This window comes from Hermetia illucens, chromosome 3 (assembly GCF_905115235.1).
Source record: "Hermetia illucens chromosome 3, iHerIll2.2.curated.20191125, whole genome shotgun sequence".
NCBI classification, from domain to species: Eukaryota; Metazoa; Arthropoda; class Insecta; order Diptera; family Stratiomyidae; genus Hermetia; species Hermetia illucens.
In genome coordinates this window covers 127858792-127884261 of record NC_051851.1, presented here as the reverse complement: position 1 = coordinate 127884261, position 25470 = coordinate 127858792, and the positions used below count along the sequence as shown (strand labels likewise).

Below are 25470 nucleotides of genomic sequence, written 5' to 3'. Positions count from 1 at the left end.
CAGTTTCTGTTCTGGCAGCCATGTTCTTATATGCCGGATACCTGCGCCAATTGGTGGGAAGTTCTGTTTGAACACAGTTGGGGCAATATAGTTTTTCTGTCTTTGGCCTTAAACACTCGCGCAAGAGGATAGCTTGAACATTTGCCTCACCAGTGTATGATTGAATCTTTCTGGGCAATGGGGCCGAAGTTCCTGTAGTTAAGACACTGGTGCTCAGAGGTGGCGGCGAGGAAGATGGGGCGGCAACCAAAATCAAGTGGCCGAGGAGAACCTCCATATTGGTGGCACCGGGGGACGCTGTAATCACTTTGGTTTCCCGGCCGTGATTCAGTAGGCGAATGCTCCAAAGACCCGAGTCTGCACGGGGACTCATCTGAAGTGGCAAATTGGTCACGAAACCTTGCCAGGGGTATACTGGTACCATGGGAACCGGGAAAGTCCCTGGACTCATATACTTCGGGTGAACTCCTGTTGTATGTGAGGACAGCTCGGTTTTTTGCGGTTGGCCCCCCTAGTGGGAGTTTCATGGTGGTTGTGGTTATACTCAAGCAAGAAGAGACCTTCGGGCCTCGACGTGGTGTTGCGTATCAACACGGGTGCCGTACTCCATGGTTCGGTAGAGATTTAGGTAATTCTTGCACCCACCAGTATGAATGCTAAGCCATGCACTTGGTATAGACTGGTACCGTTGTTGCTTGACTTGATTGTGGTCATAAAATCAATCCGTGTCTGAAGAGGACCGTACGTAAAACACCATGGGCTTCACTGTAGTTAAGACACTACACATCAAAATTTAAATTGAATCCACCCACTAATGAAATTTTCACTTTTTAGTTGGCGGTTGGGTAGAATTGAAGGGACACGTTGGTTGGTATCCTAACTTACAATGTTAGTACTGATATTTTCTTTTTTATTTGGTTTTCTTTTTCAACGGAAGAGAAAGTTGGATGGGTCTTCGTCAACAGACTGTCAATGACGGAAAATTGACTGAGCATATCAACGAGGGACCGCTGGAACAGTGCTACTTAGTCACATCAGTAAACCTTACTTTTCGTCAAGGCAACATTCCAAAAATTATATCCTCCAGTTAATTGAAATACAACCCATCTTACTAAAATTTTCGATCGCACATTTATTCTGTAGACTATAGGGCATCAGGTTCTTTTTATCTTCATTCACCTCACTTAATGCAACAAATGATAGGCCTATAGCAGCAGGGCAACATGAAGACAAACACGAACGTCCATGACAAAGCGAAATTCGAACGAGATAGAGGGGTTTGTGCTTAACTGGCTCTGCCAACGCACCGTACTATCACGCTGTATTACCATAGCACCATTTGTCACTCCGGATAGTTCCAAACAAAAATAAACCAATTACGAGTATATTTGAATTTCAAATCTGTAATGTCACGGGCAAACTATCCGTTTCAATCAACAGGTCCGATACTATTCATCTAAAATTTAATAAATTTATTAAATAAAATTAATTACCATCAAACTAGACATGAAAAGGTTTTTAAAATAAATATATTTAATTCTAAAAAGCTACTCCTCAAAACTTTGTCGTAGGATGTCGCTCTAAACGTTTCAATATCTTGTGTGTAAATCTATTCTCAGTTAGTTGCCTCTTCGAAAGTGGCACCTCTTCAAAGGGACATGCAAATACGTCTCGTAATATCTTCTTTAATCGGTAGTAGGTATCTGCAATAAGAATTATATATTATAAAAGAGCTCATGAACCCAACGATATTATTTGACGAACAAGTCCCTTTATCTCGTGGTGGATGAAACCCGAGATTGGAATGAGCCGGTTTATTTCTTTGGATTAGTGAAGATATATTAAAATTCAGGTAAAACATTAAATAAAAATAATCAAATAAAATTAAAAATATAAAACACAATTAATTTAATGAAACAGTCTACAAACTTTAGTAAAACTGACGCAATTAAATGAAATATTGAAAATTTAAATTCGCAATGGGTACTAGGATATGGTTTCAGTATGCTAAATTACTTAAGTATTTTTAGGGACAAGTGGGCATGAGTGGGTTACATGAGAAATAACTTTCAGAAAAATTGCACCATTATCAACGGCGCAACAAACAGGATCCGGTGTACGCCTGCCTTAATAAGGAATTCCAGACACCCCGGTTTTGCCCAGAGGTCCACTAATTCGGAAAAATTTATCAGCTCAAAATGTTTCTGGTAAATTTGGAAAAAGAGGGAGGAATTTGAGCATTATACTTTAACAGTAGTAAAACTGACGCCCTGTTGAGTACATTTGGCTCTGTGCCTGCTTGCGATCTTTTGCAATTGTAAAAGCGGAATTGATATAACCTTAACGACTTTGTATTAAATATTTGCTAAAAACATGATTTCTATGGGTGAATCCGACCCAACGTTCATCAAGCGAGTCAAAACCGAAGACAAGACGAGACTCTAGAGCTCGTCCTGGACATCGACTTAAGGATGATTATGGGGACAACACCTTTCTCTGAGTCTCAGCCTACCTACCTCAAAAGCAAATCCACAGAAAGGGCCCTCCGTGAGGTTATTGGACGGTTGAGCGGTCACTGCAGTAGAAGCAGTATATTCTAGCTGCTTTCCTGGATATCGAGGGAGCATTCAACGTAGTACCAACTTCATTAAGGAAGCCTTGACCAGTATTGGGTTGGAGAGGTATCTTGCGCATTAGATAGATAGATTAACCAGATAATATAATATCTATGCTAAGAGCCAGGATAATCCAGTCGGATCTGACAGGTAGCCACTTGAACAGAGCTGTCAAAAAGAAGGCCTGTATAGCCTTCTACGGCGATACTGGGAGCCGATTATTAGGGCATGTTTCGAGCGCCGAGCGTAACATAACCATTCTGACCGGGAGCCAAACGGCCTTTAAAGCCTTGTACTCAGTGGCGATATCCTCAAAGCCGGTGAGGCAGTGTAGAAACACGGTAAACAGCCTGGGTAGCACGTTCATCCTCCTCTGGGTTCCTGATCATAGCAGGGGAATGAGTAGACTGGCCAGGCGACGTTTGTGCACTTGGAACTTGTAAAAAAAGTTCAATGAATCCATTTCTTATCCGTAGTCGCATAATTCTTATAGTTTATTTTGCAGCTTTCTTGTAAAAATCGGTAACTTCTTCGATACGGAGTTGACTAGTTGACTGTCCCTCTCGGACAGTAATAACGATACTCCGACTAATTTCGAGAATTAATTTAACAGCTACACACACAGCTTGCGGTCTCCCCATCTCTGCTATTATTTCTCTTTCTGTCTATGCCTTGAAAATCAGAGGAAATTTGAATTGACAACAAAAGTTAGGTTGATTAACTCATTAAGACCATCCTTCCATTAAAAACTACTTCGTTGCAGTGAACGATTTTTAAATTTCCAGTATGTCTGTCTGAAATATGCAATCAAGGGGAAGTATAAAATCCATAGATATGTTGATTCTCCTCTCCCCCCGTGGAAATCCCCAACACCCTTCAGTCAATTATAACCTTACGAACAATATTATTCTAATTTTTTAGTTCTAAAAATATATAAATATAAATTACTTAGCTTATTTCTTTAAATGAGTCTGTAGGTCAACTCTTATTCGAGGTAGCCACTAAGTATTCCAAAACGATTCAATGACGGATATTTTTACGTAGATCTTGTCTGTGACACATTGGATATACATACACCAATTTTTTCAAGTAGTAAGTTAAGCGGTGGTACCCTGTTAGAAGCCCTACTGGGGGCATTTGCAGAATTGCCATCATATGATCACCTGCTGAGCCCCAGAAATTCACCGATTCTTCCAATTGCTAAATTATCCACAAATGGTTTCCTAAAGATTATAACATGGGTGGGGGAGAAGCTTTTCAGTCCCTAGGATACATGCTTTAATGGAATGTTTTCCCAGTAAAGATTTACTAATCTGATAACTGAAGAATCAAACGATCAACGAAAGGTAAATTCCATGCTGTTCTGCGACATCTGCCTAATAGTTTCGGTATTTGTGATTGCTTTCGAAGGAATTCCTTTGTTCAATGTTGCAATGTCGCTCTATTACTAGGCCAAATGACATAATTTTGTATGGTAAGGGCTAGTGTCTGGATTGCAGACTATATTCGGATACTGCCCCAAAGTTGTGGCTTCATTTGCTTCCTGGAAATTGCACTTTAAGCAAATTGACTATCATTTCCTCTCTACGTTTATCGTATTTTCTACTTAGCAACTGTAAGTTTGGTTGACGGCGCGATAGTTGAGGGGATAGAACGTCAGCCTCCCAATCTTGTTGCTCTTTGTTTGAATCCCTGTGGGGGTCTGTTTTCGTCTTGTGTTCGGCTCGCTGTTGTGAGCTTACCACTTGGACAGCGTTAAGTGTGATCACAGTGAAACTAAAATACAGTCTGACTGCGCGGATGCCGTATATTCCACCAAGAAGCAAAACAGCAAACACATAACTATAAGTTTATGCATAATCTGTTTAATTTCGAGGTTACCTTGAGCAAGTTCGTTACTTCACTATATCATGGAACTCTACTCTCTATATCGATGGCTACTGGCCTTGCAGCATTGGGCACTTTGCCCAATTTCTGGATCTGCAGAGAAGATCTAACAGGATATTCTAGTGGTTTAGATCCTCCCGTATCAATGTTAGGACTTTTCTAATAAATATAAAGATGATAACACACACATGCACTGTACACCTATCACATATTGGAAACTAAAAGGGAAGGACAGCCCTTCGCACTTGATTTAGCATATCTTTAGATTTCATTTACCAACAACCATAGATTAGTAATATTTTCGACGCCTAATTCAGAATTTTTCAAACTAATTTCAGCACCTTTCCAAATTAACTCGACATTTTTCCAAACCAATTTCACACTTTTCCATTTTAAAATCAGGATGTTCATTTCAGATTCAGATTTTTTTCAATATTTTAGTATAAAATTTTTATCAGCTTTTTACCCGCCGATTAAAGTTAGAAGTAAGATTTTATAATAGAAGTCAGCGCAACCCATAATTTTTTGATAAGTCTTTTTTTGTAAGCAATTAAATCAGAAGTAATTTAAGTTAAAATTAAAGTTGAAAAAGGTGTTTCCCGCTGTCTTCAAGAGCTCGATCATTGTATTCATCACGCGGTTGATGTAGTCGACCAGTTCTATTGAAGTTACATCTTTGATAATAGTAGAGAGGATATGTTCCCCAAAGAATACTCCTTATAAACTTTATTTTGGAAAATATTTCCTCACCTAGATTTCGTTGCGGGGAGTAAGGAGGGTGATACTTAACTTCAAACCTGAACGCGGGTTCCTCGCTACTGTTGACAATTGATAAATAAGTTCCTTATCCATTAACAGCACTGCACTGTTGATGTTTTCTTGGAGTTCCGTCAAAAATTCTTTGAATCGGATTGCATTATTACTCCCTACTCTGATGACTTTAAAGTGGCTTACTCTTTCGCTATTAATTGCTATTATAAAGGTCACATTTCCCTCATTTTCGAAAACTCTTGACAGCAGATTACCACGATTACGAGCGTGCGTTCTACGAAAATGAAGTTTAAGCTTAGATTCGTTGATAAATAGCAACTTCTCCCATTCTCCTGAAGTTCAGTCGATAAATCTCGCCGTTAATTTTCCCTTTTCCAAAAATTTTCAGTAGAATTCATACGTGTTTTAAGGGTGATTTCCAATTTGCTTAGGCCGTTCTGATTGGCCTATTTACTTTAATATACACCATGCTTCAGCGGGATAGCCTCCTTCATTTGTATCAGTGTCCTCCAAGGGATTTCTTCACATATATTTCCAATGAAAATAAGATTTTCTGTATTGACATTTTTCCAGCCTAGGCCACGCCATTTCCTTTCCTTCGGGACGCTAATCCCCTTTGATATTTTTCTGAATTCAACTCTAAAATTGCGGCCGCCTCCTTGAAACTACGTCTATTGTCATAAATTCTAACGGTTAGACTGACTTTCCTACCGGGTGATCGCTCCTCTACTCCAACATTTTTCAAAGAATTCCATCTGTATAGTGAAGGGTGGTATTAAATGAGAATTTTGATTTTGAAATGCAAAGTCTGTATTCGAAATGAAAAGATTTTGAACTTGGTGTGCAAAATTCTGAGGTTAATTTAGAAACTTTCGAAAAAAAAAGTGTGGAAAACTCTAAATTTCGGTTGGAAAATTCTGAGTTTGACCTGCAAAATCTATATAAGCTTGAACAACTGCTTACAAAATTTTTGTCAGTACAAATCTTTATAAGCTGTTGAGTATGATTAACGCCGGATTCGTTGAAAGTTCCCTATCTGAGTTTGCAATGGAATTCGTTTTTAAGGTGTGATCTATCGAGTGTGATATATACCTTTAGCACTAATTTAGTTCTTCGTGAACGAAATTTCAGAAGATTGCACATTCATGTATGAATTGTGATATACTGCGTAATAGCAATGATAGCCTGTAAACCTTTCGCTGCTTCCAAAAATAAGTTCTAGCTAATAACACCAGAATTCTTCAAAAAGATTCATTCAATCATTGTATATTCCAGCCGTTAGCTAACGCGAATTTATTCTTGTTTAATATAGCCCAGAATTTCGCCAAACTTTGCCTTCAATAGATTAACAGGGATAAATTCCACCGCATTATAAATTATCCAGATTGTGTCCTTACACATTCTTAATAGTATATAAGATGCTAACGACCTCCCTAATGATCTTTTGAACGCCAATGTTTGTAAGGGTTTTAATATATGTATAGCTCATCATAGCTGCTATGTGCACACCACTTCATACGTTGTTAAAACGATTCATCTTTGAAGGTGTAACTCTCTCCTAAAAGCTGGGATAACATGCCGATTGGTGATACATTATGTCATTTAAAAAAACTCCCAATAAAAAATTTGTTTTTAATTTATTTACAGCCAATTTTTATGTGCATTGATAACCAGTTAGATTACAGAAAGGTGGAGCGGTTATAAATATCTTAGCTAACAACTGGTCTGATTAATGCTAACCTTGCTTGTTACATCATGAATCTTATAATCATTGTCGGTAGGAAACCATCTCTTTAGGCTTGCTAAACTGTGCGACCAATATTTGGTATATTTTTAGGCATCCCCACGATAATCTCTTGTCTAATACCCAATATGGTCCTTATTTGACGAATTGGTTCACTTTTGGTCCCATAATGTCAAAATGCCCTTTTCATCAATAGTGTTTTTAGTCCTTGTTATAATTTGCTTATAGATGAAACGAATTTGATTGATTCAATACAAATTTTCATATGAGATCATAACTAAGATTAAAGGCAGATAATTTTTGTCAACCCTATCTGTAAGCACATTTACTTTCTACTCAAGGAAGATGATACTGTGCCGTTGAACTTCAAAACGCATATCTGCTAATTTATAACATATCAACTCACATGTGTACATTTACGTTTAGCTTCAGTAGATACTGAGTTTGCGTTATCAGCGAGCGCCAGTTTTCCGGACTAAATAAAATAAAGAGAAATTGCGAAAAACTTGGTTGATTTTAATGTTTTATATAAACAGAAAAGATAGTGCGAGAACCGAACCGCTTAAGCAGTCAGTTAGCAAACGAAAGCTCCGCCGTCCAGTCATGGGGTGGTTGCGCCTACATACGAAAAACTCCAGGAACGCAGCTTGTTCATTTCAGAATCGTCCGCAAAGAAATGATCAGACCGGATTCTAAGCATTCTTCCAAATTGCTGAAAAGAAAAAAGTTAATTGTTGCGTCGAGAGGAGAAAACATATCGAAACATGGGCGACATATACGAAATTCACGGAACGTTCGCCTCGTCGACTCGAAGGAGTTGTAATATCCGGGGCGGTTACAGCAAATCGAATTTATTGGTAACAATCCTGTATCTAGTCTTGTGCATTCATAAAATCGTCGCGAATTCAGATCGAATCCATAACGTGACCAGTGCAATATCGACTCCTTTTTCACCGGCGTTCCTTGCAAATTTCACTGCCAGTCGGACATCCTCATCAAAGCTGATATCGCCTTCATCTTCGCAAACATATCCCAATTCGAAATCACCACGAAGCTACGAAAATTTCTTGGTTGCATCTTCAACCAGTCGAGAACTGAACAAAACCCTCAGCCAGCCTGAAGTTTCAAGCAGTGAGAGTGATGGTTCAACTAAAAATAAAACATTACGTGAAGTGAAACTCCGTAACCATAATAATCGTCATGATAAAAACCGTGTACAGAACAATCGAAAAAAGAAGACCAAACGAAAAATGACTCGATTGCGAAGCGGTGTTGAGCATGAGACACAGGTTTCACTGCGGAAACACCGCGATCAGCATCAGAATGACTCCGCGGGCATCTCGGATTATCTCCTTGATACTCCCTTCTTATCTCGCACACCAAAGATTAGTATTAATCCTGTAAATAATGTTAATAATAACGAAAGAGGTAGAAATAATGAAACATACGCGAATTTAAATGCGATTCACAAAAATATTATGAACATGCAGTACCCCAGTGATTCCTACATAAATAAAAGTGTTGAAGAAAAGGTCCGTACAAAAAAGGGTCATTTGTTGATTCGCGAAGATGAGGGATACGTGATCTACAAAAACTATCATGGATTAGTACCTTGCCCACCTGGCTATCCATATTCACCGATCAGACAAAAATATTATGGTAAGTTCATTTGTCGTTCTTATGACTATATTTTGTTGTGATACCTGCAATTTTCATAGTTTGGCAACATTTTTCATCTCCTATATAGTATACTCTCTAAGGACCTATTGGGATACATAGAAATAATGCACATAGCGAACTTTTTTTACTTTAATTTTGCGGAAAAGCTTTGGAAATTGGACTCATGCGCGTTTTGTGAATTTGAACTTTCAGGAATACCAAAAGAAAAAATTAAAATAGTACAGTCTTCATTTTACGTGTTTTAAACCTAGGCCGGACGCTGTTCCCGACTTCACTGAAAATCATGAAAAGCAACAATCTTTTAAATTTCATAGTATCCACCTCCACTATGCCAAGGTTCGCCTGGCCGTAGGGAGAAAATCCGGTTTTGGGGTGAAAACTGTATGAGTCTGAAGTAAAAATTATGCTGGGCCCCATATTATCATCTTTTTCATTGAAATTTACATTGGTAAAAATCCGGGCCCGGCTGAACCCTTCCTGCTTCTCTCGCCAGAGATGGGTCTGGTTTATCACTACCAAACTAGGCGAGCTCGTAACTTAAGTATTATCAATGATCCTCACCTGTCAAAATATTCAGTTAGCTTTGTCACTTCATCATAAATTGTTTCACACTTGCCAAACGCCTGCAAATTAATAAAAATATCGTCGAAACTCCGGTTCAGTTGTAAGTACGCAACGTGAATTTTGTCTTGACGGCGGTCTTCACCATGACTTCAGACAGACAGACAGCCAATCCATCGTACCATGGAACAGTTTGAGCCTAAAATACCATCTTTTGGATCTTTAGCTTCGAACCAAACAGATCAATGCAAAGTGAAGAAAACGTATCGAAGCAGGCCCAGAAATTTTTACTCGGCAAATGCATCGCCAGATATGCAATCTACGTTATTTTCCTGCTGGATTTGGGCCTACATTCCTATCAAATTATGCTAACGGAAAAAGTGAAGCAGGACGACCATAGATAATGCCGTGAAATGCTGGCTGATGATTCAAATTTTGGCCGAAAAATCATCATTTAGGACGTGGCCACTCTTTGGCTCAGCGGCTATGAGAACTGAAGCGATCACAATCAACAAGGGTTCGACCAAAATTGACAGTTTGATGTGGGTTATGGTATGGCAGCATCATAGGACTTTATTTCTTTTGAAATTTGTAAGGAGTCAATAGTCCTCAGTATAGAGCGATAATTACCAACTTCCTGTGGCCAGAACTTGACAACGTTGATAAATACGACCTGTATGTATATGTTGAAGGAAAAATTTAGCGAGTGGATCATCTTGCATCAAGCGCTTATCAATTCGCGACGCGTTGATGCAATTTGACACCTCTACATCATTTTGTGGTTAGTCAAGTTCTTAGTCTACGCTAACAAGCCAGTCACTTTGTATGAATTTGGGACCTTAATTCGAGGTGCTATTGCCGGTATAAAGCCATACCGTGAAAAATTTGGAGGGACTGGTTGAACGTCACAATCGTGGGGAGGCACTTAGCTCGTACTCACTTAATGAAAGCGATGCTTACCTACGTAGAAAGTCCTATGAATCTGCTCTTCATTCTTTGATTTCAAAAATAGATATATATTATCATGAGCACGACATCCAGCTCAGCTCTAAATGCATTACTCAATTTGCAGCCCCTGAGTATATTAATTCGCTTAGATCTACGGGGAAACAATGAACGGGAGGGACACAGAGCAATGGAAGAGTTACTGGTAGAAGTGAGTCCAGTTTTCACAATGCCTTCTGATTCTCGGGTCCTCATGCATTTGTTTGGTGGACGATATGAAGTTACCCTGAAACGTAGAGAGAACTGATAAGTTCCAGAGGAATACATGACGGGATACACGGAGGTTTTCCACACTGACGACTCAAAAGCGCAACAGGGTCCTGCAGCCGGAGTTTACCTCCCGAATAAAAACGAGAAGTAGACTTTCCATTTGGGGCAATATGCAACGGGTTTTCAAGCTGTTTCTAGATTAAATCCGATGGAAGTACTCCGAGTACCTGGTTGCTGTGGTGCAGATGGAGATGAAATATCGGATGCCTTAGTAGAAAAGTGTTCAATCTCCCCCAGGGCAGGACCATCTGTCTGTTCATGTACTAAGAACAAGCTTTCCATAATGACAGGTGACAGAGCCTAAATGTTCCTGGATACACTAAACTTTTCCTGTCAGAAGCTAACATCCATATCACAAAGTTTAACCTGTCGCGAAGCTGGATATATGTGTCTCCTGTAGTGAGGAAACGGAATCCACGGACCATTTTCTCTATGAATGTCTCGTCCATGGAAGTATCAGACATGAGATCCCCAACCGTTGTTGTTCTACTTAAATTTCTTTTCCTGCCGTTGTTATCTGGTCACCCAAACTAGAAAGCGATGATATTTCACAACAATGGAAGCATTCCACAGAAAGTGTCATTTTATTTCACCACAAATTTATACAAAATCGCGTTACCCCCTTCAGACAAAATATCAGAGAGATTTCCCGAATGAGAGCGATTTCTTTATCTCGAAAGGCCCTCACCCAGCCGAATTATAATGAACATCCTAATTTGGAAATATTTGGAGAAAATCTAATTGACTTAAAGGTGGGACTTAGCAATAACGATATATGTTTGCTATAAATCCCGATATAAGCCGTAGTGCGTCACATCTAGACGCCATTGGCTGAGGTTCCTGGCAATGTGCTTGAACTAACCCCACCATTTTACAAGAAACTTGTCTTTTTCCTTCACTTATCTACGTCACGTAATTCGGGGGTGACCTATTCGATCATTCTGGGATAGCGGGTTTTAGCTCTTAGCATAACTCGAAATCAAGTTGTCTCTCTTTCTCAGTGTGCAGTGCGTGACCTATCCACCGCATTCTCACTCATCCACAGGTATCTAGCCTGTATGCCGACCAAATTCTTCACTACCTACTGTCTTAAGCTAAAATATCCCGATAATACGACGCACACATGATTTGATGAAAGTTTAGAACTTTTGAGTTACAGTGCCGATCCCTTTTCATATACTACTCGTGCATATAGCACAGAGAATATTGACGCGGAATAGTCTCAACTTGATGTTGGTGTTGTCGTTGTTCTGTTCTTTACTACAAATAAAAAGATGACCAGCCATAACCAGTGAGAACCTTGGTGCTGTTGGTGTCTTCCCTACATCCGAAACCATTTGTTTAAGGCTTAGAACTCGGTGCGCATAGCCTAGATTTGAAAGCCTAGGGGTAGCTTCCTTCAAACTACAATTTTTAGTTTTCAATGTAAACATATATTTCGGGAGCATCTTACCTCCTTCATCAGTGCAAAGCTATATATATTTACATTGACAACTATCAATTTTAGGCTAGACTACAAATAGCAGATAAAAATCTAGTCTAATAGCCTGGATATTTGAAGAATTATCATATCGCTATTGAACCCATCCACACCGTCTAACCAATGCAATATGAAGAATGTCATCAAACAAGAAGAAAAAGTGTCGATGACGACATGCAACTCTAGCAAACTCCGCTTTCGATTTGCAATTGTTCCGAGATTTACCTCAACGCAACACGTCATATTTTATCATATGTTGCCTCGATAATAGCTCCTAGCTTCTCCTGAATGCCTTCTGCGTCAAGTATTCCAGATACACCATCTTTTCACACTGACGAAAATTCTCTCAAAATCGTTGAAAAACAGGCGAAGCACACTTCTCCATGATGGTATTAATCTGATCGGTACAGGAGCCGCCGTTCATTGTCTTTTATAGCCGGTCGACACTCAGAACCCCAGAGGTCGATAGGGCGGACGAGATTGCGGTAAATTTTAGATTTGAGACGTTCGTTGATACGTCGATCACAAAGAACACCAGTTGTGGAACGCAACAACATTCTGGTTGCGCTAGTGCGTTGAGCGATTTCATAGCGAAGTTCTCCATTGGCTGACAGCATTGATGGAAGACATTTAAATCGCTCAGCTGTGGGCAGGTCGCTGCTACTGATAGTGTTAGTGCCTGTTTCATGAAGATCGGTCGACATAAATTCAATTTCGTTCAGATTCTATGTGAGAGCGTGTTGCAGCACGTGTTTTTGAGCAAGTTGCTCGCGATCATGTTTACTATAAACCGCTAGTAAAAGATCATCTATATAAAGCAGTATATTGCGTACTCGACGTTGGATACCCCGTGTGACAGTGTCCATAACAAGAACCAAGATTAGTGGTGAGAGGGCGCTTCCTTAATGCACACCAAGGGAGACGCAAAGCGGTTTTGATACACCCGTCACCCTTCGAACTTTACTTTTCGGATCGAGGTAGAGAAATTTAACTCAGCGTACGAGTTCTGGGACTAAGTGTCGTAGAGCACACCTAATGAGTTGGTGTGGCACAAGGTCAAACGCTTTCTCTAGATCCAGAAATGCAAAGGAAAAAGGTAACCGCGCGGCGTGTATTGCATCGGTAGTTCCGCCATTTTAAATAAACCCCACTTGATTCACATGTCAAGAATGCATTCAAAAATCTTCCTAGTATGGGACAGCAAACTGATTAGACGTTACTTTGAACATTCTGCTGAAATACCTTTCTTTTTCCATATTGGAACTGCGGTGCTTTCTTACCAAATGGTGTTCTACAATAGCAGGTAAGGGACTTGACGAGCATGAGAGTCAGATATCCGAGGACGAGTTGATCGCAAAGTTGAGGTAGTAGTCGGTAGATCGCTCTTTAAGAAACGGTGACAATCACAAGTGAAGCAATTCATTACTCCAGGATGACCGACGCATTGGTTGCCTCTGAAACACGACACCCAGAAGTGTAGACGAGGGAAGACTTGGACCGTATATTCCTTGCTTGATGAACACCCACCATACAATTCATTTGTGTGTATCAAAGCATCCTTAAAGTCAATGCCAAATGATATCGTTAAATGCGTTTAGAAGTTCATCGTTTCAATATCTCCACTAAATTCCATGTTTCGTGTCCCCTGTTCAGTGCTTTGTGGAGTATCGACCATCTACACAGTTTTCTTTATTGTGATTACTTATCTTCCCCTAGATTTTCAGTAAAACTGTGCTTGTTGTGCTGTTATTGCTGTGCAAATGGTTAGCTCACAAGGGCGAGACTAGTACAAGATGAACACCAACATTCTAGGCGACTGGGATTTGAACCCAGGTCGGCGAGATTGACAGGTTAACGCTCTACCCTCTTAACCATCTAAGGTCAAATTGAGTAGTTTCCGAAAAAAATTCGCGTGATAAGTAAACGAAAGGCACAAACACCGGCGGACAGACGATTGGCAACTTTTGCTAATTGTTTTCATAAATATTTGTATTAGAATTTATTTTAATTTTTAAATATTAGCTCTTCTTATTCTTCCGATAGTCACTTTAAAACTTCGCAACTGATAACAATTTTTAATTACAAGGTTTCATCAGGTATTTCCAGATTTCCATTAGATTAACCATAATAATCAGATTAAATGGTTGTAATATTCTCCTATTTCTTAAATGACATTTCGCATACTTTTTGTTGAGTTTTCTCACGGTATAAAATCTGAATGTTGAGAAACTATCAGAAGAGAAAAAATAATTTGCCGCCACATAATGAACAAACAACGTATGACCAGCTTTGTTTCTTTTACTGTTCATTCGGGACTCATTCCTAAACGTAGCATTGCGTAAGTCCATTCAATTATTTCTATAAAGGTTATTTATACGATTGCTCTCTTATTGGAGCGTGACCAAGGATCGTAACACTGATTGCTTACTTGTTATTAGTTGTTAGTTTTATGTCATGTGCAAACAATGGTGACAATTGTTACTGCTAAAATATAATTACATGGGAACTGTCAGAAAAAAAATAGTATTCAGTTTATTCACCGTTGATAAGTTTCTTATATCAACCTGTCGCTTTAATAGCTGGTATGCCTAGGTTGAATACAAGAGACAAATTGTGGGAATTCCGAAACATCCCGGGCTGATATTTGTTAATTAATAGCTTGCTTTTGGATTAGGGTCAAGAGTATTCCAGATGTTTGGTATTATGTCTAACAATTTTTATCTAAGCAGCGCAACACTGTGAAATTTTCGGTAATAGATTTCTTACCATATGACTTATCCTTTCTCAGCAAAGGCGACAACTACCCAACAAAAAACTATAAAGTTGGCGAAATTAATCATGAAGCTCCATCGAAATGTCCTATCGACACGTGCTTGCACGCCTCTGTATTGGCCAGCTCGGAAATGTGGGCGGTCCCTTTAGTTATTGCAGTCTTTCATATTTCATTTTATAATATTTCAAATGTCCTCAAACTGAGGCAGCATTGCTACCTGAAATACAAACAAGTGGAAAAAGAATAGCTTGACGCTTCAGGTATGAGAAGTTTTATGTATTTTCTATGTAGGAATATTTGAGTGTTCGTGTCCGCCATTTGCACCTAGCTCGTAACTTTTTGCGTAGTTGCTGTGTCAGACTATTCACTTTTGTGTGATTGATATCCAATATTTTGGGTTGGATTAAATTTACAAAAGGATAGAACTTTAACTTATTATACCATTGTTAGTAACAGTGCGATGCCCACCAAACTTGATAGTATAGTCCATATTACTGCAATTTGATTACAGGATGAACTTAAGTCAGGGAGTTTCCACTCACTTTCTAAGGAATATAGTAATATACTACTATTAATTTGCGCGATATCATGACCGTCCGGTTGTGGATAAAATCCGGCTCAATAGGTTACGGTGGGGGGGGGGCACTTAATCCGTATGGATGAAGATGATCCCACCCGGAAAGTCTATAAGGGCAATATCTATGGTAGAAAAAGAAGACGAGGCAGACCATGCCTAAGGTGGAGTGATGGCGTAGGCCAGGACGCCAGACAGCTTTTAGGGATATCGAATTGGTGGACCTCGGCGGGAAACCGGGATGCCGGGAGTTCCTCATTAAGGCAGACCTAGACCGGATACCGGTTGTTGCGCCGTTGATGATGATAACTAGTATTAATTCGATTTAAACAGATATCGGTATGAAGGATATTTTGAGGCATAAAGTGGCAATGGCCTAGACATATAGTGGCAGATTCGTGACTTTTTTCGGATTTTTCGATTGAGTTTTTTCTAAAAAATTTTTCTTCAGAGTAATTATCAATTTCCAGTCCCCGCACTTCCTCAGTTTCCACAAAATGTCAAAAATGATGCCAGCATTAAAAAATGCTAATCAAGACATTCCATTTAATACCCAACATGACAATTGATGAAAAAATATTTTACATTCCCCTTTTCCATGTATGGCGAGGGAATCAAAAGTTCTCACCTTTCCATAAAATTTTATATCAATAGGAGTAACCGTTTCTGAAATAATAGGTTTGACAGATGGACAGATAATAAACCAATTTTGAGAAGGAAATATCGTACGAACCTATTGCGAAACACGCGTAAACCTAAAACTGAAAAATAAAAAGAAATATTGTCTTGGCCGCGGGCATCGGGTCTTAAATTCGAGACTTGAGTCCCGCGATCAACAGAGAAGGTCGACAACGGTTCACATCCTCATTCGATATTTCCCCTGGCTTAGATCTGCGAGACCATAGATGTACTTACCTTTCGCGGGCATCCGCAGGCCCTATGAACTTCGCAGGAGTTAGGGAGGAGAAGAGGAAGAGGGAGTCCTCAAATCAAAGATTCACCTCCGCACTGCTTTATTTTAATATAATAAAAAAAACTAAATAATTAATAAAAAAACTAAATTATAAATAGAACAAATTAAAAATAAAAAGAAAAAAATTATAAATAGAAAGGAAATTAATAAAGGAATAAAAATAACTAAATATGATCACGGGAACATGTCCGGTCGCTCCGCGTATGTTATTGATGTGGCTCTCCCCCATAATAGCAACATTGAACGAAAATACGTGGAGAAGAAGATGAACTATAAGCCATTGGCTCGGGGTATCAAAGAAATTTGGCGGCTCCAGCGGATGGTTGTAGTTCCCATAATATTGTCAGCTGCAGGTATTGTACCTAAATCCCTCACGGCTTCCCTTGATGTCCTGGGACTTTCACACAATCTGGTTCAAACCATGCAGAAGTACACCATTCTGCATGCGTGCTCGATGTTGCGGGGAGTTCTCGACGGATTCTCCCATTAACCTACCACCGGCCACCACCACCAGTGCCCCTTTAGTTGTTAAATAGGTAGGATCGTCCGAGCCTAAATGCTTGGCACTTAGTACTAGTATTGGGTCTTGAAGTGTCTTGAAGAGTCTTGAAGTGTGTTAGAGCATTTCATTCAAGCCCGTAACGGTACACTACAGTGCACGGTAGGAGACAATGTGGTCAACATTGCGCTCGCCCGAGATTGTTACCCTGATCTGACTCAGGTACTCTTTCATAGTCGACTGGTATCCGACGTCAAATCATGATACAAATTCCACTGCCACCAGTGTGATTTGAACCACGATCTTCCATACGAGAGCCTAGCGCTCTAACCACTCAGCTATCCCGACGGAGAATCAATAGATTGTGAAAAAATTATAAAGAAAAGTAATACGAATGAAACTCAACAACCCTCCCTCTCGGAGCTCCGTTCTTGGGGCTTTATACCAATTGATAGGTTTAGAAAACTATTGTCAATATTATTTGTATTAATAGACGCACTATGAATGCTAGCCAAATCTACTTTCTCCTATGTGAGTGATAATTTTTTTCAAAAGTCATGCTTTGTTTGTGATGATGTTTTACCTACTTTCCTGTTTGTAAGTTTCGATTGGCTATCAGGACCATTACCTGGCTAATCCAAATGATAATTTTCTTTCTGCAAATGGGTTTTTATAAGTCGGCCTGTGTGGCAAGAAGCTTCATCTTGCTTAAAACGGAATCGTTCTCCAGGGATCATTGTTTGATCTGCAGCTGTCAATTTGGTAGGACTCATTTGTGTCGGTCCTGCCTGATTGTTCTTTTTACAACTCAAAGGTGCCCAGTGTCATTTCTACTGGTGACACACCTAATTATTATATCTGTGAAGTATTTTTACGAATTAGAGTGATAGAGTGTTTGTTTTGACGACATTTTTTCACCAACAGAGTGTGGAATATGCCCTAGTTCTGTGGCGATGCGAATGCCCGATCACTTTTACCAAACCCCAACAAGCTGTCGCTTGAATGGTGCGTCTAGCTTGCTTTGTATAGGTTTTCAAACGCTGGTAGTCCATCCAATCTAGTATCGCTTTTTTTGGCATAAATTGAAGGGAATTTGCTGCCCAACGCACTTGCAAACGTATTGATGGTAATGTTTGGTCCTTAAAATCGAGCCAAACGTTTCTGGAGGTTTGAGATTGTGGAGTTTGCGGCAAATGCCAAATGTGTGAAGCAGGCATACAAACTGGCTAATATAAAGGTTTCACAAAGTGTTGATAGAATTCCTTTCTTGTGACAATAAAACAGATTCAGATGATTTCGTAAATAGATATGAAAACGCAACACACAACAGATAAACTTGAAAAGCAGAAAACCTAAAAATCAAAGAGATATTTGATTTCAAAGTCAAGATCTAATCAGTGACTTTACATAGTGTTTGGGTACCACAGAAATGCTTCCTTACCGACTATTGAAAAGGGTACTAACGCCACTTAAAATTCAACCATCAACGAAATATGGGCCCAACCATGAACTTGCATAAACTATACAAAATATGTATCTAACGATCCTGTCGTCATGACTCGGATGCAAATCTGCTCAGATACTTCGGCCAAAACCCACAATCACCACGTATAATCCCAAGTATAATAAGAGAAAAAGAAATAAAAATAGACCACACTCTCAAATGTTGGTAGTTTTGCCTTCGGAGCTCTGTTTCTGTTGTCTAAAGTCGTTTTCAATGATCCGAACTGTGTTAAAATTCTCAAACCAAATTTTGAGACACATCCTCTGTGATCTACGATGGCTATCGAACCAAATATTTGGTAACTTTTGACTGTTTTCTTGACTTTCTTTTCCTTTGCACTTAACAACTTTTAATGAAAAAAACTGGATTTAATTTCATTACAAAAAGATTTGCTTTGTTCTTTGGTCAAATACATTACCTCCGCGTGCTTAAAAATCCTTTTCCCAACAAAAGAGGTCGCTCCTTGAGCTCTTCAACCGAATAATTTCAAACCGAAAAACAAAGCACTAAACAAATTCGCATACATAAATAGATCTACTGCAAAGCCACGGTATGCAAGGTTAAAACAGTAAAAATAAGAAAAGGCTAATGATCATTTTTGAATATTCAAAAATTTCTATGCTATAACTGACAAGGTTTCAAGGAATTTAACAGGTGAGAGGGTTTCACAATAAAAAAATTTAAAAAAAATAATTAATGATTATTTGCAAATTAATATTTAAAATACGTGAATGTTTTTTAATATATTATGGGAATGAGAAGTAGGAATTTGAAAGGAGGAAGGGAGTTGCTAAAGCTAAATAGGAGAAAGAGGAAGTATGCTGTATATAAGCAATTGGATTTTCTTGTCAGCTGGAAAAAGTAATGGGTGGCCAAATAGAATAAACAGTTGGTTACTTATTTCAAACCTCATGCTGATTTTGAACATTGTAAGTTTTTCTCAAATTTGAACTTAAAACCGGAAGTAAATTTCCCTCAACGCGATCAATAGATTTGCTACATCGCCCACTGGCTACATAATGCTAAAACAATTCTTTGAACCAAACCATAAATGAGCAGAACACATCGATCATATCCAAAACAGATAATTAAGAGCCCAAAATAGAAACATCTTTGTTTAGATTGTTCAAAAGATTTAAATCTTGCGGAAGTTTTGAATAAACTTGTCTTGCGGAAGCTGTCCAAATGTGGTGATCCCTTAATCCATCGGTCGACCTACATTGTGTAATTTTAATCGGATTATCACTTCTTGAACGTGAATGTATGTACATATGTACATGATTGCGATAAGAAAATATAATGATGAATTGCTTGAGGCCGTTCTATGACCTTACGCTTGAAGTTTTTGATATTTTGCGTTTATGCGTGTTCTTTCATTTTGATGTTGAGCGCAAATTTAATAATCTTTTAAGATCACATATTTATTAATTAATAAACTAATTAAATCGATAATTTCCATGATAACCACCTTGGTTTTGGGATAGATGATTATTTTTCCTCTGGTAAGTCAGTTCTAAACAGGGATCCGATTGAAATTTTTTTTGGGAAAATTCGAAAAAGGTACAGATTCAACCTTTTAGAATAATTCCGAGCCTTTTCTAGAGGTATATACAATATACTTGCATGCTATTCTATTTGCGACAGATGGTCGTGATGGTTAGAGACGTGAAGGATGAATAAAAGACCAATATAGCGCTCTTGTTCGTGCACTAAACGTGCACCTCAAAAATTGATTTTGCTTTTGGACGATCATTTTAAAATAGAAATGTTAATTTATTCAGCTCTAAGGTAACAGTCCTTACTCCTTTAAAAACAAGTGTTTTTCGTCAAATATCCATTCCAGGCTTTCCTTTACTTCGACGTCCTATAAAACAATATAATTTTTGCAGTCACTTTGTGATATAACATCTCGACGTTTGTGACTATGGCTTTCCGTTTCTATTTTTAGTACTATCGAGCTCTTCCTCAAAGCGCAAATCAATAAACTTTTCTGGTACTAAACCTCCAAACGTAGGGACCAGATCGGTCGCAAAGAGATTTACAATTTCATTTGGACTTCATCACTACTTTAGGTTTAGCGAACCCTTCCAAGTTTTCGTCCATTTATTTTTGCCCGTTTTAAGGTGTTGTGTAAATTATTAAAATCGATTTACTGTCTGTCCGTTCATCTGCCTCTATGTTTTTCAGGCGCCCTTTTCTCAGAAATGGATACTCCCATTGATATGGGGAAAGTCGTTCTATGTTCAGATTAAGGGGCGGTCCCTATACATGCAAAAGGAATTGTATTTTTCTTTTTTTCACCGAATATAGTCATGGGGGACCTACAAAAGGAAGATAGAATTTTCCCAATTTGGCGCTTGATGCAAAGAAGAGGAGTACGAGGCCGGAAATTGGTAATTTCTTTCACGGACCCATTCTCAGAAGCTACTCAACCGAAAAATGTGACAAAGGTCACGAAGCTGCTACTATGTGGTGTCTAGGCTCCAAAATACCCTCTATTCCGATATCTGCTGGTATTAGTTTTGACATCAGTCTTATGGGGAAGTGTGTCTTACTTTTGAGATTTGTTTAAGAGGCGGGGAGTGGGGGGGGGGCGGCAAATGATGATTTCTTCAACGGACCCATTCTCAGAAACTACCCAACCGAAAAATCTGAAAAAAAATCATGGAGCTGCTTCTCCTCCAGGCCTTAAAATACTCTTCTTATGGATATCTGTTCAAATTAAGTTAAAAATAGTATATTACCATATTTTTGGAGAAATTGAGTAAAACCCCCCTAAGTTTATCCCAGAGTTTTAAAAGTTGGCAGTAATATAAAATATAATATGAAGCATATTATCCCGAAGTTTGATCAAAATGACACGATTACTAACAAAGTTACAGTAGCTGAAAGTTGACTCTCCACTGTAAGTTTAATAATAATAATCTAATAACTAAATATCAATATCACATTGAAGTGGGTAGTCAGACATGTTATATGCAAACACATAACGGGCTACGTACAAATGGAATAGTTCTACACTAAAATATACTCACAGAAGAAGCAAACAAAACCTTTCATACCTGAAGCGCCCAGCTTCCGGTTTCCCGACTTGTTCCACTCTAAATTTGGCGACAATCCATGCTTTTATCGTCTCACGATTAATGAATTGCTTCGAGGGAAATTGAAGTAGCTCCCCAATTCAAATTCGAGAAATCGCCTAAGTTATAAGCCATCACATAATGAGTTAAAGAGAGGAAACCCAAAACCCGTTTTCATGACATTTGAGATTTGAGGAATATCAAAGTTGTTCTACTCCACATAGACGGTTGAACAGTACTCTTCTTACTTTTTTTTCCGGATGTGATCGGGCTACGAATACCTAATGCTTGAAAGGGTAATAAAATGTCCTTCAGAAGTGTTAAGAATCTCCTCCACCTCTTTGCTAGCCAGGCTCGGAAAAGTAGGAGGCTTCTTCGGACACTTCACCTCTTTGCTAGCCAGGCTCAGAAATGTAGGGGGCTCAAACAATCCTCGGGATATCGCGCGTACCTATTGGAAACACGCGAACTAAAGCTGAAAAATAAATAAAAAAAATAATGGTGATGGTAAATTCTGGACCGAAGTGCCACGATCGAGTGGAAAGGTCCATCACGGGGCCGCCACTGTGTTGCACGAAGCGAACAAACCACCGTGACTAGACGACACTCGCTTGGATAATCCCCGCGGAAATGTCGAGCAAATTGGAACTACTACTCTTTAAACTTTAGCTTTTATGTCGCCAAAGAGTAGTTTTCCCAATACTGAGCGTCACATTTAGTAAAGCAATTCACTCCGAGCGTTATGCAGGCTGTTTTTCAGAAAATAGTCTTGGATCAATTCAACGTTCCCATACTTCAAACTCGGAATAGTCGGCAATTGTGAGTAAAGTTTAGAGTTCACCTTGTAGAACCTAAGAGCCTTGATCGCTGCTTGGCTGGGTAGGAATAGTAATGTCCTGCCCCTTCTAGTACCTTCGAAGATTAAAGGAGACATATCTGCCTATAGCGTATATCTCTGCCTGGAATATGCTAGCGTGCTTACCCATTGGCTCCAAATACATTTTATTTTTACCAATAACCTCATGACCCTTTCCTTCTTCTGTGAGGAATCCGCCAGTGTACCAAGTAATTAGTTACTGGTTTAAGCCGTATGCCCCAGTCACGCTCTCCCACTTTGCCTTGCTACTACAACGTGTTTCAAACTTCTTCATCATCATCATCAACGGCGCAACAACCGGTATCCGGTCTAGGCCTGCCTTAATAAGGAACTCCAGACATCCCGGTTTTGCGTCGAGGTCCACCAATTCGATATCCCTAAAAGCTGTCTGGCGTCCTGGCCCACGCCATCGCTCCATCTTAGGCAGGGTCTGCCTCGTCTTCTTTTCCTACCATAGATATTGCCCTTATAGACTTTCCGGGTGGGATCATCTTCATCCATACGGATTAAGTGACCCGCCCACCGTAACCTATTGAGCCGGATTTTATCCACAACCGGACGGTCATGGTATCGCTCATAGATTTCGTCATTGTGTAGGCTACGGAATCGTCCATCCTCATGTAGGGGGCCAAAAATTCTTCGGAGGATTCTTCTCTCGAACGCGGCCAAGAGTTCGCAATTTTTCTTGCTAAGAACCCAAGTTTCCGAGGAATACATGAGGACTGGCAAGATCATAGTCTTGTACAGTAAGAGCTTTGACCCTATGGTGAGACGTTTCGAGCGGAACAGTCTTTGTAAGCTGAAGTAGGCTCTGTTGGCTGACAACAACCGTGCGCGGATTTCATCATCGTAGTTGTCATCGGTTGTGATTTTCGACCCTAGATAGGAGAAATTGTCAACGGTCTCAAAGTTGTATTCTCCTATCCTTATTCTTGTTCGTGCTTGTGTTTGACCAGTGCGGTTTGATGTTGTTGGTTGATTCGTCTTCGGTGCTGACGTTGCCACCATGTATTTTGTCTTGCCTTCATTGATGTGCAGCCCAAGATCTCGCGCCGCCTGCTCGATCTGGATGAAGGCAGTTTGAACGTCTCGGGTGGTTCTTCCCATGATGTCGATATCGTCAGCATAGGCCAGTAGTTGGGTGGACTTGAAGAGGATCGTACCTCTTGCATTCACCTCAGCATCACGGATCACCTTCTCGAGGGCCAGGTTAAAGAGGACGCATGATAGCGCATCCCCTTGTCGTAGACCGTTGTTGATGTCGAATGGTCTTGAGAGTGATCCTGCTGCTTTTATCTGGCCTCGCACATTGGTCAGGGTCAGCCTAGTCAGTCTTATTAATTTCGTCGGGATACCGAATTCTCTCATGGCCGTGTACAGTTTTACCCTGGCTATGCTATCATAGGCGGCTTTAAAGTCGATGAATAGATGGTGCAACTGTTGTCCATATTCCAACAGTTTTTCCATCGCCTGCCGCAGAGAGAAAATCTGATCTGTTGCTGATTTGCCTGGAGTGAAGCCTCTTTGGTATGGGCCAATGATGTTCTGGGCGTATGGGGCTATCCGGCCTAGCAAGATAGTGGAGAATATCTTATAGATGGTACTCAGCAACGTGATACCTCTATAATTGCTGCACTGTGTGATATCTCCCTTTTTATGTATGAGACAGATTATGCCTCGCTGCCAATCGTCAGGCATTGATTCGCTGTCCCATACCTTGAGCACAAGTTGATGAACCACTTGGTGTAACTGGTCGCCTCCATATTTAACCAATTCGGCTGTAATTCCATCGGCTCCTGGCGACTTATGATTTTTTAGCCGATGAATTGCACGGACTGTTTCTCCTAAACTTGGTGGTGGCAGTATTTGTCCGTCGTCTTCAGTTGGCGGGACCTCCAACTCGCCGATGTTCTGGTTGTTCAGTAGCTCATCAAAGTACTCAACCCATCGCTCTAATATGCCCATTCTGTCGGAAATCAGATTTCCCTCTTTGTCTCGGCAGGATGAGCATCGAGGTGTATAAGGCTTCATCCTGCTGACTTGTTGGTAAAACTTGCGCGCCTGGTGCGGTTGCTCCCTGTACTTTTCTAGTTCACAGACTTGTTGGTTCTCCCAGGCTTCCTTTTTCCGTCTGTGAAGTCGCTTCTCCGCTCGACGGAGTTCGTGATAAGTCTCTGCGCGTGCCCGCGTTCTTTGAGAATGCAACATTACTCGGTATGCGGCATTCTTCCGTTCCGTTGCTAGCTTACATTCATCGTCAAACCAGCCGTTCCGACTCCTTTTGCGGCTGGGGCCAAGTATATTTGTGGCCGTATCCATGATAACGTTCTTCAGGTGGTTGTGAAGATCATTAGTTGATGCTTCATCTCCAGGTCCTCTATTGACTGCGGTTATTGCGGCATCCATTTCCCTCTTATAGGTGTCGCGGAGGGTTGTGTTGTGGATGGCTTCAGTGTTCACTCTCACCTGATTGTCAGAGGGGATTCTAGGTGGTATTGTTATTCGAGCTCGGAGCACCATGCTAACGAGATAGTGATCCGAGTCTATATTGGCCCCCCTATATGTTCTGACATTCATCAAGGCTGAGAGGTGGCGGCGTTCGATCAACACGTGGTCAATTTGGTTGAAAGTGGTCCCGTCTGGAGAGGCCCACGTATGTTTGTGGACCGCTTTCCGCGCAAACCAGGTACTTCCAACAACCATTTCGTGTGACCCTGCTAATTGAATAGTCCGCAGTCCGTTATCATTTGTTTTTTCGTGTAAGCTATGGGAGCCAACGTATCGCCTGAATACGGGCTCCTTCCCTACTTGGCTGTTAAAATCCCCAAGTATGATTTTGATATCATATCTGGGACAGGCTTCGAGGGCTCTTTCTACTGCCTCGTAGAAGGTATCCTTCTCCGACTCTGCAGTCTCCTCTGTAGGGGCGTGAACGTTTATGAGGCTTATATTTCTAAACTTGCCTCGCAAGCGCAGAGTGCATAGCCGTTCGCTTATACTTTCAAAGCCGATAACAGCAGGTTTCATTTTGTGGCTGACTAAGAAACCTACTCCGAGCACATGGTTTACTGGATGACCGCTATAATATATGGTGTAGTGGCTCTTCTCCAGGAAACCGGTCCCTGTCCATCGCATCTCTTGCAACGCTGTTACATCAGCCCTATATTGGGACAGGGT

The 25470-nt window shown here is 40.1% G+C and overlaps 1 protein-coding gene and 1 long non-coding RNA gene across 3 annotated transcripts in view; one reads left to right on the top strand and one right to left on the bottom strand.

Annotated features, from left to right (window-relative positions):
- The window catches only part of LOC119653202 (laminin subunit alpha-1), a 375238-nt gene that overhangs the window by 236849 nt on the left and 112919 nt on the right, over positions 1-25470 (top strand). The window lies entirely within an intron of this gene.
- Positions 1452-1962, bottom strand: LOC119653203. The gene is made up of 2 exons (XR_005249648.1): positions 1765-1962; positions 1452-1703 (listed from the first exon to the last, which is right to left on the bottom strand). It is a non-coding gene; the product is annotated as an uncharacterized LOC119653203 (long non-coding RNA).